Consider the following 13,508-nt stretch of genomic DNA (forward strand, 5'->3'; position numbering starts at 1 on the left):
CCCCGGGGGGGAGGCGGGGGGGGGGGGGGGCGTCGGCCACTGGGCAGTGACAAGTGAGTCGGGGTGTCTGCGGAGTGAACACAATAAGGCAGCACGGCCGCAGCGCACTTAATGGCCGCACAGCGCACACAATTTTTCATCAGGCAATTTATGCGACCGTGCTGGGCCCGTGCAGGACCCAGTGAGCAACCACCTGATAAGAGGGAGACCTGCCTCTAATTGGCTGTGCTGTGATGTTCCCCGTGCAGAATTGTAGGGGATCTGCTGCCTGTAGGGGGATCTGATGACTATAGTGGGAATGGATGGGATGGTATTATTTTGCATTGCTGTATAATGTATTTCTGGAATTTGTAGTCCTCTATAGCCAGTGACATTCTGCATTGCTTAAAGCCTGAAGACTCCCGGAAGGGCACTTGGATCTATGGTTTGAATGTTTATAACTTCCTAAGATATTCATAAATTCATCACGTTATTTTCTTCTATTGCATTAAGAAATGTTTATTCAAACAAATGTCATGCTCTTTACTTGTGTTGTTTTCCTTACAACCAGAAGAACAGGGTGTGGGGGGCACAACATTTTATTCTGCCCTGGGCTGTTTGGGTCACACAATCTTATTGGTTGTTAGGACACAGGTGGCCCCATAGCATCTCTGAATTTCCGCAAACATCCAAGCGACCTGAACCCAGGCAGGTTTGGGGCATTATTAGTTGTCCAGCAACCATCATTGGAAAACTATTACCAGCTATTACCAGTGACACAATACAAATCATTGTGTTGCAGAGCCCCACTCGTGCTATGTACGTCTTTGATAGCATCAGTAAAAAACAGAAAAGAAAAGGGCTCCTCTAAATGTAGCAATGGTGGTTCTCTTAGAGGTGCCGCTGCCTTTCATGTTTTTTTAATGTTCTCTAACCCCTCTATGGGGAATGTGTTCAGAGCCTGCCTGGAAAACCTGCCTGGATCTGTTTAACTATGTTCCACCTGTTACTGCAAAGCTTTAGACTGATGGTGTTTGACAGCAACAGGGTACAAAAGGAAGTGCGGTCAAGAAGTTTCCCAGTCAGGCTTTGCAATCACAAGCCGTAAATAGCATGAGCGGGGACTGAGCAACACCATGGGGTCTATTTACAAAAATTTTACAGGGCCATTCACTCTGCCCATATCTGTGAACATTTGATCTGTGTGGATATATGCAACAACAATCTTCAGTTTTCTTTTTTGCAAGGCAATTCATTTTTTCATATTGTTTTCCCCATGTAATACAGCATTGTGGCCATTAGATTTTTGCTTACAGTCATCATGTTACCAAACAGCTCCAACTCTCTCAGCTCTGCTTCCCTGAACTTCCTGTCCAGTACAAGATCACAAGGGACAGAGCACACCCCCAGCAGCCGTCCATCTACCAGCTTGGCAAATAGAGAAGGGAAGACGGAGGAAGGAGGAGAGGGTAGCAGGGTAGTGTCTTGCCGTGTCTGTGTGTTTTTGGAACAAATGGCAAACGCACTCATCAATTTGTCACCAGCTTTACAGCAAGGTGCACATGGAAGGACTAAACACATTTTCTGCAGAAGACGTGTATCTAAACCTCTGTTTTTAACCTTAGCAGTGAGACAAGATTTTTTTGCATGCTGGCTGGTGAGTGTGCTGGGAAACTTTTTGCTGTTGTGTGTTTTAGGAGACACACACAGCTCACCAGCACATACAGGGGTGGCTCTATAGGACCCTGCAATGGAAAAGAGCCACCCTAAAACAGAATGTCAGGGCCAGTGCTCAGGGGACCAGCTGAGTCTTCAGGAACAAAAACTTTGAAACATAAAGGAACAGCATCCATTGTAAGTGATTTCATCAGCATTTTGAAATGGCTTAAAAACCTTTCGACTTTAATATGGCTTTGGGGTACATGGCTGTTTAATGTTCACTGAGTGTATATAAGGTGAACGTTCACTTTATTTATTTATGGTATTTATATAGCGCTGACATTTTACACAGCACATTATAGAGTACACATTCACATCAGTCCCTGCCCTCGAGGAGCTTACATTCTAAGGTCCTATCTCACATGCATACATACAGTTGCCAATTTAGACAGGAGCCTACCAGGTTCATTTGGAGTGTGGGAGGAAACCAGAGTACCTGGAGGAAACCTACGCAAGCACAGGGAGGACATGCAAACTCCTTGCAGACAGTAAAACATCATTAAATAAATCTCAATTGTTTCACCTATTCCCCAACACAGTATGAGATGATCAACATTTTTTCCAGATGGGTAAACTCTTCATCTCCATTCAGGACGGTCACCCAATTTAACCTAAGTTCTTTCGGCAGGCTTCGTGACCCACGCCGTGCCGGGGGATCTAAATAGGGTTCGTGCACTTAGCTTTCGCAGTGGTCACCTCCGGTGTCAGCGGCTAATACCGCAGCGCATGATACACCAGGAGAATCCCGCCGGTCTAGCTGAGCTGCAGAAAAATAATTTCTCTGTTTACAATAAGGGCATTACTTTCTCCCACACGCCAGTTTACCAGGATAGACGAGGCGCCTGGTGAATGCTTTTCAAATGATAAATAAGCCGCAGGTCACTTGAGAAGAAATATAAAAAATATGAAATGAAAATAATTATTGTTTTTTTTCTTTTTTGTTTTTTTGCGCAGACGGCGTGTAACTTGAAAGGTCTTTTAAATCACGAGAAGCTTGTAGATTTTCACTCAGCGGTACAGAATATATTGTTTTAAAAGGCTATAGGCTGTGAATTACTTTCACAGAGGTGATATGATTTGTACAGAAGATAATGCGTTCTGTTGTCGACAAGCATGATTACTTTCACTGCCTAATAGCCATTCACTAAACTGGACTCATACTCAACTATTTAGCCTAAAGATGCGTGTTGTTGGGAGGAATAAATACAGGAAAATACGCTATATTGCCAAAAGTATTGGGACACCTCTTCAAATCATTGCATTTAGGTGTTCCAATCACCTCCATGGCCACAGGTGTATAAAATCAAGCACCTCGGCATACAGACGCTTCTACAAACATTTGTGAAAGAATGGGTCGCTCTCAGGAGCTCAGTGAATTCAAGCGTGGTACCGTGATAGGTTGCCCCCTGTGCAACAAGTTCATCCGTGAAATTTCCTTGCTACTAAATATTCCACGGTCACCTGTCAGTGGTATTATAACAAAGTGGAAGCAACTGGGAACAACAGCAACTCAGTCACGAAGTGGTAGGCCACGTAAAATGACAGAGCGGGGTCAACGCATGCTGAAGCACACAGTGCGCAGAAGTTGCCAACTGTCTTCTGTAACGTTCAAGTCTTTTTAAGGCTGCAGGATCACAGCTGCGGACTTATTTATCACAGCCCTTTTCGATTAATAGGTGGTTCAGGCTGGGGATGCTACTATAACCCTCAGTAGTGGAGAAGAGGGGACACAGCTCCCACAAACATCATATACCACCAATATAATTATAAACCATATACCTCTGTATTACAGTCATAAAGTAACTCTAGATAAGGAGTGTTTGTTCTAAGTATCATACAGCGTGGGGTCTTATGAGAGTTGTAGCACAGGTTAGGCAATACACAATGTGAGCATAATGCAATCAGCAAGTCCTGAAGTCAGTCTCTGGTTTCAGATGGTAATGTATACAAGTGCATATGCACAATTCACAATGACAGTGGTAAGCCTGTGTTCAGTACAGGTTACTTGCGGTTTGTGCAGCTGGGACAGCTGGGACAGCTGAGTTGAAATCCCTGGAACTCCTGTGAGGCTATGTAGTAGTGCTCTGAACGACCAGCACAATTTGACCCAAGTCAGGATGGAGAGAGGTGCAGCACGCGGGGGAGCAATTGCTCAACGTTCATACTCTTTGCTTGAATGCCGAGCAATTGAATCTTCCTCTATTTTATCGAGGGAGTCGGCGTCTAGTGGGTGGAGTTACGGACGGCAGCCGTCGCGATGAGGGGTGACGTCGCTGCTGAAGGAGGAGCCATGATGTACGGATGAAGCACCGCAAGGTAAGATCCATCTGCAGAGCCAATAGCTACAGACCTCCAAACTTCATGTGGCCTTCAGATTGGCATAACAACAGTGCATAGACGCTTCACGGAATGGGTTTCCATGGCCGAGCAGCTGCATCCAAGCCTTACATCACCAAGTGCAATGCAAAGCGTAGGATGCAGTGGTGTAAAGCACGCCACCACTGGACTCTAGAGAAGAGGAGACGTGTTCTCTGGAGTGACAAATCACGCTTCTCTGTAAGGCAATCCGATGGACGTGTCTGGGTGTGGCGGTTACCAGGAGAACGGTACTTGCCTGACTTCATTGTGCCAAGTGTAAAGTTTGGTGGAGGGGGATTATGGTGTGGGGTGGTTTTTCAGGGGTTGGGCCTGGCCACTTAGTTCCAGTGAAGGGAACTCTTAAGGCATCAGCGTACCAAGACATTTTGGACAATTTCATGTTCCCAACTTTGTGGGAAAAGTTTGGGGATGGCCCCTTCCTGTTCCAACATGACTGCGCACCAGTGCACAAAGCAAGGTCCATGAAGACATGGATGAGCAAGTTTGAGGTGGAGGAACTTGACTGGCCTGCACAGAGTCCTGACCTCAACACGACAGAACACCTTTGGGATGAATTAGAGCAGAGACTGAGAGCCCGGCCTTCTCTTTCAACATCAGTACCTGACCTCACAAATGCACTTCTGGAAGAATGGTCCAACATTCCCATAGACACACTCCCTTGTGGACGTCTTCCCAGAAAAGTTGAAGCTGTTACAGCGGCAAAGGGTGTGCCAACTTAATATTAAACCCTATGGACTATGACTGGGATACCATTAACGTTCATGTGCGTGTAAAGGCAGGCGTCCCAATAGCTTTGGCAATATAGTGTACCTTTACTGGGGGAAATGCTGCTCGGTGTTCCCTTCAGTGCTGCTTTTACAACCAAAGGGAATTTGGCCACAAAATCTCTGTTGAAAAAGAGATCAGCCAATCTGAACTCAAACCTCCATTTTTCTCGCATGGGATTCTGATGGAGAATACAAGTGGCTGTTTCAACAAACATTATGAAGTAATGGTCACTTATGTCACCATCAGGTACCCATGGTATCAGCCTTTTTTATGGGCTTCTGATGGAGACTACAAGCGGCCGTTTCAACCAGACATGTGTGATTAAATTTCTGCATATTTGGACATTCAAATGCACCCCCTCCTGCACCATACCAGGCCACATGGACGCAACCAGGGGAGAGTTCCATGTTGATGAGGGCAAGAGCCTCTTCCCCACAACCCCCCTGGCCCGGGGGTCGTGGGGGTCTGCAGGCAGGGGGGGGGTGTATCTAAATTTGGGTGGCCTTTTTCATAAAGGGGGCACCCAGATCCCCCCACCCCCTCGTGAATAAGTAAGGGGTAGTTGTTACCCCTACTCATTCACCAAATACAGTAAAAGAATAAATAAACACATAACACCATAAAAAAATCCTTTATTTTTGAAAAAAACAACACAGGTTTTTGAAAAGTATTTGATTTAAAAAAACCCCCCCCCCCCCCCCCCCCCAAATGTCCAACTATGTAATCCAAAGGTCAATAACGTCATCCAGTGATGTAGATCCACGTCAATTGTGATGGACGCCAGCCGCGAACTGACAGCTCTGAGCCAAATGTCAACAAAGCGGAGGAGTGAGTTAAGACATCACGGGACTTGCTCCGTCCCTTTGTTGATATTTGGAAGCAGAACTGTCATAGTAACTCTGCTCATAATTTTGTTGTTGGCGCTGAGCAACCTGCGACACTCAGGGGGCGGAAGGCATTCTGCAAAGATTGTCATACCATGTAGCTCAGCCTGCCGCCCCCCACATGATCCTAAGAGATGAGGCAACAGCATCAGGCTGCCTCATTCTAGGGACTTGTGCCATCTAACGCCTGCAGGTTGATATAATGCGGCATGGGCACTGACACTACATTTTTCAAGACATTGCATTGCACATTAGCATCTTAGTCATTGCAATTGCTTGTATTTACTGATTTCCTGGGGCTCATCCTAATATATACAGAAAACTTTGAATCCTATTTTTCAGTTAGACTGAAGTGCTTCTTTCATATCGATGCTCGTGTACCATTTTCTTTATTGCATTCTTTTAAATCTGATTTTATGACAGCTGGTCCCACAATTTACTGCAATGAAACTCAAAGCAAATCTTGCTGGGACATCACTATATAGCATGTCATGTATAAATCATCCAGGTATAAAGTATAAAACATCAGATAACTAATAAGAGGTGCATGATCTGAGCATCCTGGTACGCTGAGACTCCAAACTGGCAAAAGCAAAATCTTGAAATAAAGTCTTTTTTTTCTTAGTCTAGACAGAGAGATAAGAATGTCAGCTGTGGATGCCAACCAATACAGAAATGTATAGACAGTCAATAAGCAATCCAGACAAATTAAGTTATTCCATAATATCCCAAAATTGTTCATTAAAGTGAACCCATGCTTTGCCCATGCAGGGCGAAGACACATTTGAATGTCCCCTCCCCAGCAGTACATAGTCACCTTTTTGCCCATTAGCTTTCAGGAGTGAAGAAAGACAGCCCGGTATAAGTTTTACATTGCTCCATTTGTAGCTTCCATTGGGCTAACAGCTCTCCCTGCCCAATGTGACAAATCTGGCCCAATCAGCAAAATTATCAGTCACATGCAGCAAATTGTATGCCCCCCCCATCCCAGAAGTATTGGATATATTTTTTCCTCTCCTGGCAGCTGAATGGAACCACAGGGCAGCAAGTGGCAGGAATGTGTTGCTGGTGGGGCTGCTATTAACTCCTCGCCGCTGAATCCCAGTGGCCCTGTAAGGGGTTCTTAATGCCAGGAGGCGGGCTTCCCAATCATGTGATCACTACGATTGGATGTCAAAACAGTTACATGATCAGAAGCCCATCCCACCAGCTCTCAATCATAAACGGTGACTGGGAGCTGTTGGCGACAGCTCAGTCACTGTGCTGGGAGTGTTTTAGTGAGTGTACTCCCACAGTGATGCCAGAGGCGAATCTACAACAAATTGTGCTCTTGGCGTCCCGCCTAGTTCCTGGCAACCAGTGATGTCACTGGTTGTCAGGAGCAGGGTGTGGCGCCAGCCAGAGCATCCCAGGTTGCTAAGAGCCAGGTGGGGAGATATGTAAAGGCCATACACATCTCCTGTAACTTTGTTGCAGCTCAAGCACGTCAAACATGTGATTTGAAACATATAGAGGTTATCACAATACGAGAAAGTAGGATGTCTCCATGCATACAAGTGAAATAATTTTTTCCTTACGGTTTTGATAACTGTTAATCTATTTATACATCAGAAGGCTTACTAATTGAATGCCATGCTTCTTTGTTTTTAATAGCAGTCAGCTATTGATGGCTATGTCCTAATTTCTACAGTTTTTGTACAATACATTTTTGCATATATCTTGCTTGTCCCGATTTTATGTTGACCTCTGTGACCAGCTACCCTTTTGTAGCTGGTTAAACTTTTTCTATAAGGTCAAACAGTAAAAAGCTGCAGACATTTGTGATTGTGAACAGCCTGTGTCATCTCTGAGCCGACATCTCAGTCCAGGTAGATGTTGACCCTGGATGATTGCTGAACATAGATGGCCCAGTTTTTCTACAGAGAAAATCAGATGAATTCAATGGCAGGGGGAGGTACCATGATCTCTGTTAGAGGTAATACATACCTGGCAGTGTTACGCATACACATTACATAGCATGCATGAATCTAACATAAAAAAAATATTAGGGTTGCACAGATACCAAGTACAGTACTCGGTACAAGTACGAGTACATGTACCGATACTTTTGAGCTCGAAGACTAGACTAGAAAAAAATTCAAAAATTAGGAGGCGGCTGTCATTTGTAAGGAGCACACGGAGCTCCCGGGATTTGTACATCTCTGTTTTAATGTACGATTTTGTTTTTATAAATATAAATAAAGGGATGCACAGATACCAGTTTTGCGAGTACGAGTACTGGTACTTGCCGAGTACTTACAAGTACGAGTACTGATACATTTTTGTTTATTGTCATGTGACAGTTTTTCTAAAACAATACAGACTAATGATTTCAGGACAATGGTGGAGTGCCAGAGCCAGGTCTCAGCTGCAACCGCTGCAACCCTTGTAGTTCTCATGAAAATGCCAAGTATCTGCACTGGTACTCGAAAAGTATCTGTGCAACCCTAAAAAATATGATCCTACCCAGAGGTCATTGAGGGTGGGTAGGGCACTGTTACTCTGGAAGTGAACTGCTGTGTCTTTGGACAGGTAAATAATTTACGCTGTGACATGTTATCACATTGTTACTATATAGGGATCAGCGTCATAGTTCTTAATTGGAAGCAGATTGCACTCTCAAAAAAAAAACACTTTTTTCTGCTCTCATTCCCATTCTTCTAAATTCCATTAGCTTTGTATCGGTTTTCAATGAGGGTCTTTAATTCTTCTTTTATTACTCAGCTGCAAAGTGTTTTGTGAACATATCAGAGGTTCAGGTTTAATTTTAAGAATGGGGGGAGGGCCAGTCTTGTAATTATCCTACTGGAAACATTTTAATTAATCACATCAGCATGACTTGATAAGTGCAATGAAAGCGTAGGATCATTTTAGACTCTTTGAAATGCGTCAGTGATAAAAGGACCCAAGCTTTTTATATTTTTTATATTTTTTTAAATATATTAATTGCTTCCTTTTTTATTGGTTTTCTTTTGTTCTTTCCAAAATGAAGAACTCGGCTGAACAATATTCCTAGCTGAAATGTCCACAAGACCCATGATCATTTTTGTAAACATTAGAAACTTTTCAACAAAGCTCTCTTACTCTTTTTTTTTTATAGTAAAAATTAGTAAATACCTTGATGTCTGAGGCAGGTAGAGAATTGATTTTTACTTGTGGGTGAGATCTCTCCTCCTCTGCCAGAAATGACTGCTAAGGAGAAGAGGTCAGGTGGTTACATTTTTTTCACATACATTTTCATATATATGTATTACTAACAAAATTTTTTTAAAAAGGCAAATAAATAAAACTGTACAAATAAAATAAAAATTATTAAATATATATCAGGTTCAACTGACCCACCTCTTTGAGGTCCCTCACGTTTATTTTTATTTTTTTCAATATGTTTTTTAATAAGGGTCTGTTGCATGTTAAATTGACATCAAGGGTCCTTTCTCTTCTTGTCTAGCTTTTTCGCTTTGCGCCAGATGTAGTACAGAGTCCAGGGGGTGCACCAGGCATCTTATTTGAAAGTTTTTTTTTTTAACCCCATCTCCATATATAATACTGTATATAATATATATATCTATAAATCTATATATATCTATATATCTCTATATATCTATACATATATAGATTTATATCTATATCTCTCTCTCTATATATATGGCATATACAGTATTATATACGGTATATGGAGATGGGTTTAAAAAACATAAAACCTTTAAAATAAGATGCCTGGTGCACCCCCTGGACTCACTGTCTCTACTGTCCTAGATTTGGCCCAAAGCTGAAGCTAGACAAGAAGAGGAAGGACCCTTGATGTCAACTTTACCATCCAACAGACCCTTATAAAAAAAACATTTTCTAAATTTCTCGTAAAAATAAATGTGAGGGACCTCATAGAGGTGGGCCAGTTGAACCTGCAGATGGGGTTTAAAAAAATTAAAAAACCCTTAAAATAGGATGTACCCCTTGGACTCTACTGTTACTACTGTTCAAGATTTGGCCCAAAACTGAAGCTAGACAAAAAGAGGAAGGGCCCTTGATGTCAACTTACCATCCACCAGACCATTGGAAAAAAATTATATGTCATATAAACAAATAAAATAAAAGTGATGGATCTTATAGAAGTGGATCATTTGATACCGGAGATGGATTTTAAAAACATAAAACCATTAAAATAAGATGCAAAATAAAATTTGACCCAGGGCTAATATTTTCCCCTTCTATCTGTCCAGACTGAAAGGTGTCTTTTATAGCGACGGAACATTTAATGATGTCAAATGAGAGTTGACATGAGGCAGATATATTACCATTCGGCAGATTTAAGCCTGTTGTATTGCTTGAAAAATAAAATAACTTGCCGTAAACCATGCTGCCCATTTAATTAACAGCAATAAGTCAAGGTGAAGCAGATGGTATATTTTGCTATAGTTCCACCACTGTAACGAGCTTGCATGCTGTATCAATCAGGCTTCGTAAAGTAACATTTCAGTCATAGCGATGCACAAAGCCTTTTAATAAGGCCGTTCAGACCTCCATCTCGGAATCTCTGGCTGCCTGTTTCCAAGCAACCAAAGAATTGGAATCAAACATTTTTAATGCATGCTTAGGGCTAAACTACATGGGCGATTTTATTTTCACCCTGGAGAGCGATTTAACCTCTTCTTGGCTGTCCCCTCCATTGCAACAAATATTCTGTGAAATGAGAGGGAAGCGACAAATTGAAACCTTGACTTCAGACTTTTATTTAGCTGTTGATAGAGTAGAGAAGCAATGGAACAATCTGTCAAGTTTTAAAGTCTCTCTTATGCCTTATTCACACAGACGTTGGACTTTACCCACCCCCACGTATCCCTTTTCAGATGCACTTGAGCAGCAGTTTGCAGCTGTTCAGGAGGCGATACTGCCACCTGCTGAATGCCTAATCTTTTTTTTTTGTTATCCCAAGGGAGACTTTTCATTGGAAGAACATGCCGCAACTGCGTTTGGCACACGGTTGTGGCGTGGTCTTATTGACTTCAATGGGCACATTTGGCAAGTGGCACCATCAGCTAAATGTGACATGCCGAGTGAAATTTGTTGTCCTACGAAGCATGGTGGCTTCGGCAATGTATATGAAACTGAGCAGCCGCCATGTTAGCTTGTGGGTGGCACCTTTATGCCACCCCTGTGAACTTAGCTTTAAGATCTGTGCTAATGCATGGCAAAGCAACAGGTTCACCTTAAGGGCCTTTATTAATGGTCTTTTCGCAACTACTTCTTTTCCCATACAAACCTATGGAAATGCAAAAAGCAGCTTGAGAGCCTGTGTCGATGGGCATCCACTTGTATCAGATGGGCTTTGCATACCCATACAAGTCTATGGAATTGCAGAATCCATTCAAAGCAAGTCAAATGCAAGTCAAAAGAAGGTCAGATGAACCTGTCAATGAATTTTTAAGGATCTCAGAAGCATCTCAAGTTGATGCCATCAACACAAGCATGAAGCCTGTCGACAATGACTGTAAAGTAGGTTGATGAAGCTTAGAAGCAGGTCAAATGCAAGTCAAAAGAAGGTCAAATGCACCCGTCAGTGAATTATGAAGGATCTCAGAAGCATCTTAAACCAATGCAATCAACGCAAGCCCAAAGCCTGTTACCACTGGCCCACTTGCCCTAAAACAGGTTGATGCAGCTTAGAAGCAGGTCAAATGCAAAGTTCATCTGAAGGTCAAATGACGCAGAAAGGTCTCAAATACATCTCAAATGCAAGTGGATTGCAACCAAATAACACGCTGTGCTTGCCCAATGACATAATTCTTCTAAGCAGCTTATACAGAACCTATCTTCCTTTTATTCCCCTGCTGCTCTTTTTAGGAAAGTTTTGTGTAAGCTCCAGGTCTAGGGTTGTTAACTGGCCAGTATTCCACTATCTCCTGGCTGGTAAAAATGGCACATGTGGCTAACAGGAAAAGGCATCATAAAGCCGATATTTTTCCAGAAAAGTTGTCAGCCTTTTTTTTGGGTCACACAAGGGGGTTATACTGGGCTGTGGTCCCCCTGATTGGCCCAACACTGTCACATGCAGTGAGTCACATGCTCCTCCATAATGAGAAGTGCCAGATAGTCCCTTCGGCTCCCAACACTGAATGAACTGCTGGGGGAGTGAAGGAACGCGAAGTGTATTTTTCGGAGGAGGGGAGGATTAAAGCAAACCTGGTGCTTTGCTCTGAATGGACAAACCACATTTATGTTTTAAGTATCAAATCACCAAGATGCACAATTTCTTTCTACATATCCAATATTTTATCTCAGGATTATTTTCTCATTAAAATATTAATTTAAAAAATATTGCATAGCTATGGAATCGGTATTGTTTCATCTGTTCAGTTTGTTGGAAGCCTCAGGGTCTTTAAATGAGTTGTTAAGTCCCAGCACCCTGTAATAACATCAGCATTGTAATAGGAATACATACTAGAGTTGTTGTTGATAACACAATCAAACCTGACTTGAAAACATCACTTTTATGTAGTGAGTGCTGCCTTCTGTCTGCCCATCACTTCCAACAACTTCCTGGATTCCCAGTGTGCGTTGCGCCTCTTTTCTTGCTGCTTAATGTGATGCAATCTCCATTTCTCAAGACTAAATATCTCTTAATGCATCGCTTCCAGCAAACAATGATCATGTTACATTGTTCAGACATTAAGTTGTAGTTCAGAAGGCAGACTCTATGAGAGTGGTAACACAAGTAAGTGCATATTCACAGGGTTGAGTGAAATTGTGTCAGTGCATTGAGGAAGTACATCCTATTAGCACCTTCAATAGACTGATGTGGTTATTAGGAGTGGGATAGAACTTATGGAAATTCAATATAGAAATACATAGTTTTTGATCATAGATACCATTTAAGATGGCCACACATGATACAATCTGATTCTACAATCTCCCTTTTCCTTCCTTGATTTTGTTATTTTATTTTGTTTGGAATATAGCTGGGAAGGGTGTGAGCCTCTGTTAGGTTTTCATCGCCATCCATGTTGTAGTTAGGGGAATTTCAGAACAAGTTATGATGGGAAATCCAACTAACAAGGACAAAGACAAAACCACAAACACATTTTGGAAAGGATAGAATGTTTGACAATATTTTTGTTACTGCCTGTGCCTTCCTGTTCCGGTGACAACCACTACCTATTTCCTGTGCTGGTATCACAGGGACAGAGAGTGCCCACAATACGGTCACAGAAAAGAAGAAATACCTGACACTCTACCCAAACTTAAAAAAAAAAAAAAAGAATGCGGCTGGCTTTAGGCTTTAACCAGTTGACATTCCGCGGTGTTAAACCCCCTTCCCATCCAGGCCATTTTTCAGTATTCAGCACTGCGGTACTTTGACTGACATTTATTCCGTCATGCAGCGCTGAACTGAAATTAATTGTATACCCTTTTTTGGGGACAGATAGAGCTTTCTTTTGGTGGTATTTATTCACCACTGGGGTTTTTATTTTTTACTATATTAAGGAAAAATTACCGAAATGTAAAAAAAAAAGAACAGTTTCCCCTATATTAAATGATAAAACATTTATTATTACCCAATTTTTTGGTAAAATATAAAAGATGGGGTCACGTCGGGTAAAAAGACACTAAACATGTCAAGCCTTAAAATTGTGCGAAACCTCAAAAAACGATAATACCCAAAATTGGCCATAGGCGACGCTTTAAAAGCTGTTACCGCTCATCAGTTTAGTGTTATCAGTGATTGATGGCCCTAAAATGATT

The sequence above is a fragment of the Nanorana parkeri genome, unplaced genomic scaffold (genome assembly GCF_000935625.1).
Source record: "Nanorana parkeri isolate BGI_ZX_2015 unplaced genomic scaffold, ASM93562v1 scaffold1951, whole genome shotgun sequence".
In the NCBI taxonomy this organism is placed as follows: Eukaryota; Metazoa; Chordata; class Amphibia; order Anura; family Dicroglossidae; genus Nanorana; species Nanorana parkeri.